This window comes from Sciurus carolinensis, chromosome 17, assembly GCF_902686445.1.
Source record: "Sciurus carolinensis chromosome 17, mSciCar1.2, whole genome shotgun sequence".
In the NCBI taxonomy this organism is placed as follows: Eukaryota; Metazoa; Chordata; class Mammalia; order Rodentia; family Sciuridae; genus Sciurus; species Sciurus carolinensis.
The window spans coordinates 9,674,948-9,682,457 of record NC_062229.1 but is presented as its reverse complement, the minus strand read 5'-3'; the positions used below and the strand labels follow the sequence as shown (position 1 = coordinate 9,682,457).

The window sequence follows — 7,510 nt, the reverse complement described above, 5'->3', positions numbered from 1 at the left end:
AAGGAATGTCTGTTGCTTATTCTCTACTTTCTCTTAAAAAAAGGCAACCTTACACTGTGATCATGGACTTACTGTCACTGATGTTCCTGGTCTACTAACATAGTTCTACACACATAGTTGAGTTGAGTATCTCCAAAGTAGTGTATATAGAAGGATATGAATAACCCAGAATCCCACAATGTGGGGAGAATGGATTTGTCACAACTCAGAAATGTCATTGAATGTGTTGGAACTCCAGTGTGAATAGCACAGCTGTGAACACTTCAGTTCAAAATATATGCAGAATGTTTGATGCCCATTTATTTTCTTTTCCCCTTCCTCTTTCTGTTTCAAAATGTGTCTGAGACATATAGAACCACACAATCTAACATATCTGCATATTCCATCACTCAAGTCTCTCAGAGGATCCAGAGCTGCAGCCCCTCCTCTTTGGACTGTTCCTGTCCATGTACCTGGTCAAGGTGCTTGGGAACCTGCTCATCATCCTGACTGCCAGCTCTGACTCCCACCTCCACACCCCCATGTACTTCTCCTTCTCAATCTGTTCTTGAATGACATCTGTGTCATCTCTTCCATGGTTCCAAAGACAATTCGCACACTCCAATTTACAATATGGTCATTACCTGAGTAGGTTGTATGACCCAGACATCTCTTGTTATCATTTTTGGCTTATGGACAATATGCTGTAACTGGGATAGCAATTGACTGGGTCGTGTCCATCTGTCGCCCTTGTATGAACCAATCATCATGAGCCATCACCTTTGTGGCTTCGTTGTGGTCTTTTTAGTTTGGCCTTTTGGAATCCCAGCCACATAATGTGATTGCTTTATAATTTACTTACTTCAAGAATGTGGAAATCCCCTATTTCTTCTGTCACCCTTATCAGCTCCTTAGTTTTTCCTCTTCTGATACCTCATCTAATAGCATTTTAAAGTATTTGCTGTGCAATATCAGGTTTTTCCCCTCCTCTCAGGGACATGTCTTTCAATATAAAATCATTTCCTGCATTCTGAGGATGCTCTCATTTGGTGGTTCTCACCTGCCAGTTATTTGCTCACTTTATGGACCAATTTTTGGTACGTACCAAGCATTGGTGTGGTTCAGCTGCATCACAATCTCCAAGGGAGAGTAGGCCTCATCCTTTATGCCATGCTTTTCTCTATGCTGATTCCCTTCAGAGTGAGGAACAGGAAAACCAAAGTGCCAGGAGGAGCCACAGAACAGCCCACTCTGATGGCCTGAGACACCTGGTTTAACCATAGGGTAGGAAAGACAGCAAAACTGAACCTCTGTACCTGGAGAACTTGCCTCCCTGGTCACTTTATTTTCTGAGTATGCTATAATGGTTTTCATTTATTGTCTTATTTTACAGTAGAGTAGTTGTAGCTAATTTGGGAGCAGATGAATGGGGAACTTTTTAGGGGGAGTAACCAGGAATTGAACCCAGGGTTGCTTAAACACCAAGGCACATCCCCAGTCCCTTTATTATTTTATTTTGAGATAGGGCCTCACTGTGTTGCTGAGGCTGCCTTTAAGTGGTGATCTTCCTGCCTTAGCCTTCTGAGCTGCTGGGATTACAGGTGCCCAGTGAATGGGGAATGTTTTCCAATAGGTAGAGTGTTTCTGTCCGGGAAGATGGGAAATTTCTGGAGAAGGTTGGTGATGGATGCACCACAGTGAGGGTAACCAATGCCACTGTGCTGTGTGCTCGAGGATGGTGAAAGTGGTAAATTGTTTGGGAATTTTAATTTTACAAGAATAAAACTGGAAATAAAAACCTAACACATCTTTTTTAAAAGGATGAGCTTCCTTGTGTGAAAGAAGAGCCCCAAAACTTTTGTGGACATATTCCCTTTTATCTTCTTCACAAGTATGAGGAATGCTTAGAGTTAGTGACAAACTGCACCAATCTGGCTAACAATCAGCCCTGTGCATTGAGCCTCCAGGGTTATATATTCATCAGTAATGAGTCCGTGCCTGCAGCCCTTCAGCTCCATGGCTCCAAGTCCAGTTGGCTCCATGCCTGTGCCTCCTCCCAGGGGTGGCAGCACCGCAGAACTCATACCTGAAACTGCACTGGCATCGATCCTGAGGAGGGAGCTGGAGCTGTCACTGGGCATCGGGCAGGAGATGAAATTTAAATCTTCACGGTTTGGCAGAGATCCATCAGAGATGCGGTAAGTGCTGAAGGAGATGAAGGATGGAGGAAGGTCGTCCAAAGTACTGTTTCCTCATTATTAGAGCAACATTCATTTAGGGTAGCCAGACAGGAGAATAAGGATGTGCAAAATTTTAGTTGTGAAAACTGTGAAGTTTATGTTCTCAGTTGTGTCAAGTGTCCTAGAAATCTCATTCGAAGTTGTGCTTTACCTAAAACTGGTTTCTATTTCCCATAAACACCCCATCATCCACAACAGCAGAAAGTAGGTCCCACTAACCTTTTCCCTTAGTTCTCCACAAAGTTTATGAAGGTGATGAGGAGGATGAGGACAGTATCCACAATAGCATGGAATATTATTTACAGATTCCTGAATGTCAGGCTCTGGGCTAGGCATTCTATGTAGATTATAGTCCTCTTAAGGTTAGAAGTGCTACAACATGTTTATTTTACAGAAAAGAGAACAGCAATTTTTTCTCTTTTCTTTTTTGTTTTTTTTTTGTACCTGGGATTGAACTCAGGGGCACTCAACCACTGAGCCACATCCCCAGCCCTATTTCGTATTTTATTTAGAGACAGGGTCTCACTGAGTTGCTTAGTGCCTTGCCTTTCCTGAGGCTGGCTTTGAACTCGTGATCCTCCTGCCTCAGCCTCCTAAGTAGCTGAGATTACAGGTGTGCACTGCTGCACTCAACTGAGAGCAGTATTTTTATGAAACTCTTGCTAGGCTTTTAGCTCGTAAACTCTGAATTCATGTTGAATTGTGCTGTCTGGTTATAGTACAGGGATGCTGGGAATGAGGACCCTCACGGGTTGTGCCCTTGACTAGTCAACCAGTCATTTAAATTGCCTGTTATTTCAGCAGGAGACCTGCCCCTCAGGATGCATTTACATTTGGGGTATCAGGCAAATCACAGAACAGATTGGCAGGTGTCACCGAAACACTGATTTTTGTTTCCCCAGATCCTATAGCTCATTTGGCACAAAGGGGTCATCAAAAATAAAAATAGCTGTTAAAAATCAGAGACCTTTTGCTGATCCACAGTAGTTGGCCATATTCCATGTGGCTCGGCATTCTTGTGTTTTTCTTCCTGCACTTTCATCTCTTTTAGGAATGTGCCACAGAACTAGGGACAAGTCACAAGACTGTGTATATGCCAGGATCATCTGGGTCCTATAATTTCATTTAGGTGCATTGACATTTATTTGGAAAATTATATTGTGTGCATGAGCAAATATGTAACAACAAACCCCATCAATATATACAACTGTAATGCACCAGTTTAAAAAAGGGCCCTTGCATAGATTTTCATGGGATTAAAAATATATGCATAAAGATTAGTGGTCAGGTGAGCCTTAGGTTTTGTGGTGAGACCTATTTGGGACTTTTGCATTACTCCAAAGGTCCAATAGCCTTTGACAATTGTATTCATCCTCAAATTCAGTGTTTAATTGTTGAATTATTCACTTTTTGAATAAAACCTACAATGATCAAATACATATTACTTTCAAACTTAGATATGTGGTGTGCATGTTTTGGAGATGGGTGTTATTCTCCATATTTCCGTTAAGCAGTCTGAGAAGAGAGATGTGGAGAAATTTACCCTCGTTGTTCATATCATAGCAGGTCAATGATGAGGGACTGAGTGTTGTTTCCCTGACTCACATCCCATGGCAATGTCCCTTGCATTAGAGTCAGTGGGAATGTTGTCACCCATGCAAAATAAAATATATCTTTGATTTATCTTGGAAGAAGTGCTACTAGATGGAAATCAGGGATTTCAAAAAGTAGACCCAGACAGTTATTATCAATTCATTTTCAATGATGGTACTGAGAAAATTCAATGGAGAAAAGACAGGGTTTTTAATTTTTTTCTTTCCACTTAATTCTTCTGCAATAATTGAATAGATGTTTAGGAGAAATGAACTTAATTTAAAACACATGTACAAATTAAATTGATATGGATCAAAATTTTTAAAAAAGATACAATAATAAATTTTAAAGAGCAAAAGACAAGAATATTTTTGTGGAATACACTAAGATTTTATTTATAGTTGTATACTAAGAGTTTCATTTTGACATGATTACACAAGCATGGGATAGAGCTTCTTCCAATACTTCCCCTTTCTCTTCTTCCCTTCCCTCTGTCCCCTCTCAACTCTATGGGTTTTTCTTCCAATTACTTCTAGTTGTTTTTTAATTTAGTGCATTATGGATATACATAAAGGTGAATTTCACAGTGGTTCAGTTGGAATTTGATTATCCTCCACTCACATAATGTCTTTGGGGAATAAATGTGTAAGAGAATGAAATCATGCAGAAATACCCAGAACTCAAAACTCATAGATAATAATTCATAATTCATAAAATTATCATTAAAAGTTTATATTTTCAAATTGCCAATCACTTTTATTGACAACAACGTCATATCAATGAACATTTTTATAATCCCCAGGGAGTATTCAAAGTCAGTGGTTCTAAACCCTTCTTTAAAAGCCAGGGTATCTGAAGGTTTATAGGAATTAACATGCAGATAAGTTGGTAAAATTGGTTTAAGTCTGAAGTCAGAGTATCTGAATATGTTTAAATATCCCCAGGTAAATATATTGGAAAATGGTGCTGGACTCCATTACTCTTTGCAATTGAGGATTAATAGAAAGTTTGTTAAATATCTGCATAAAATACGTACTTTCAGCATGTTACAAATAAAGAAATTGCCAAGTCGTTTACCTCATTTCCTCTGCTTTCCTGGTTTGCATTATTATCACACTTTATCACAATTAGTATGAACAAAATAATGACCCTAAATTGCCTTCAGGTAGCTGGAATAAGAGAATAGGAATCCAGGATCAGGAAGGATCCCTGTAAAAATCTATTAACTAGGGATAAGAACGTCAGGACTGAAACATGGGTCATGGATACATCTCTGGCCCTGAAGTCCTCCACTGTGAATGAGATGGTTCGTGATTCAAAAATGAAGGATCACTTCCAGGTTACCACAGAATAGAGGGTCAAGAAAAAAATGTAAAAAGCCAAGAGTGGTCGTAACAACAGATATACTACTGAGTTTATAAGAAGGTGACAATAATAAAATTAAATTAAAAATAAAATTAAAAATTTAAATTAAGAAGAAATAAAAGATAATACTTGAAAAGAATTTCATTATGTTTTTGATCATTGACTAGTGCATGCTACATTAAGGTCGCATTTGGTCAGCAACATCATAAGATTATGTACATTTAATCAAACACCTTTTATAACAATTGAAGTTCACTACCATCAGAGTTAGGAATTATATACTAAATACTTCTTAAAAGACAATCAAATTCTGAGTGAGCACTTGCTTAAAGGAAGGAAATTCGAAACCTAACAATGAAGAAAACCTTCTGGGAGATAACTGGCATGTAACTATGTTTTCTGATTATGAACTGTCAGCTCCAATAGTATTACTATAAGGCAGTCCTAAATCTTGCAGAGTTTGTAATATACATTCCAAGTACAGAGATGCTGTACCTTGGATTCAGATAAAAATAAGGTAAATTTCAATGCTTCTTAAATTCCTTTAAGATGATTTTTTTCCCCCTGAAAACAGGAAGACTTACTTCTTCACTATTATTTTCTCAAAAGAATAAGTCATATTGTAATGTGATCCTGAATTTGTTAATCTCTAATGTTCCTGGTCTTTAAACAGTGTTCAACTGAGCCTCTTCCAAGTAGGTGTGCAAACAAGAAAGTGAATAACACTAATTGAGATAGTTCAAAGATTGGGTTTGTTACAAATGAGAAACATTACCAAAGGAATTCAAATATATATAGAGTACTGGGTGGATTAATTTACTTCTTCTTGCCCACAATATTTATTATTTTTATTTTGTGAAAGGTGTCCAAGCAATATAGAAACACAAAATTTAACATGCATATCAGAATTCCATCTCCTGGGACTCTCAAATGATCCAGACCTGCAGCCCATCCTCTTTGGACTGTTCCTGTCCATGTACCTGATCACAGTGCTTGGGAACCTGCTCATCATCCTGGCTGTCAACTCTGACTCCCACCTCCACACCCCCATGTACTTCTTCCTCTCCAACCTGTCCTTGGCTGACATCTGCTTCATCTCCACCACGGTCCCAAAGATGATTGTGGACATCCTAACTCACAGCAGAGCCATCTCCTATGTGGGCTGCCTGACACAGATGTCTTTCCTTATCATTTTTGGATGTATGGATGACCTACTTCTGACTGTGATGGCCTATGACCGGTATGTGGCCATCTGTCACCCGCTGCGCTACCCAGTTATTATGAACCCTCACCTCTGTGTCTTCTTTGTTTTTGTGTCACTTTTACTTAGCCTTCTAGACTCCCAGTTGCACAATCTGATCATCCTACAGTTTGCCTACTTCAAGAATGCGGACATTTATAATTTCTGCTGTGAACCTGCTCAAATCCTTAATCTTGACTGTTCTGATTCCTTCATCAAAAGCACAGTCACATATTTTGTTTCTGCCATGTTTGGGTTTTTTCCCATCTCAGTAATTCTCTTCTCTTACTATAGGATTGTTTCTTCCATTCTGAAAATTCCTTCCCCAGGAGGAGGTACAAAGCCTTCTCCACCTGTGGGTCTCACCTCTCAGTTGTTTGCTTATTTTATGGAACAAGTGTTGGAGTGTACCTTGGGTCAGCTGTTTCACATTCTCCCAGAAAGAGTGTGGCTTCCTCAGTGATGTACACAATTGTCACCCCCATGCTGAATCCCTTCATCTACAGCCTGAGGAACAGGGACATTAAAAATTCCCTAAGGATGTTGCACAGTGGAAAAATCTATGTCAGGACCTGAGGCATTCAGTTGAATGCAGGTGGGAGAAGCCATAGTAGTAAACACCTGCCCCTCTGAATGCTGCCTCATGGGCACAGTACTTTTGCAGTTTGTTGGCTTTGGTTGTGGGGTTGGAGTTATAGGGTGTGCTTTAACTGTGTGCAGAGTTTCATTTTGGGGAGACGAAAAAAATTTGCATGTCGATCATGTTGATTGATGGTTGCCCAACAAAGGGAGCGTAATTGAAGTTATTGATATAGCATGTACAAATGACTCAAATGCTAATTTTAACCACCATAAATAATGGAAATAAAAAGCAATTGGTCTTTAAAAACAAGGGAGAAGAAATGAATGAATAGTACACATAAGCTTCCTTCTGAATAGAGGAAGGGACCACAATCCTTGTAGACACTCATGTTCACCTCTTCTTCCCTCATTTCTATTAGGATGCTCTTAAAGATCTGGATATCACGGAACACTTTGGCTAACCATGAACTCTGTGAATTCTTCCTTTAGATCATAGTAAATAATCAACCTG

The 7,510-nt window shown here is 39.3% G+C and overlaps 1 pseudogene; it reads left to right on the top strand.

The window, feature by feature from the left end:
- Positions 1–6,058: 6,058 nt before the first annotated feature.
- LOC124967994 (olfactory receptor 7E24-like) lies at positions 6,059–6,993 on the top strand (annotated as a pseudogene).
- The last annotated feature ends 517 nt before the right edge of the window (positions 6,994–7,510 follow it).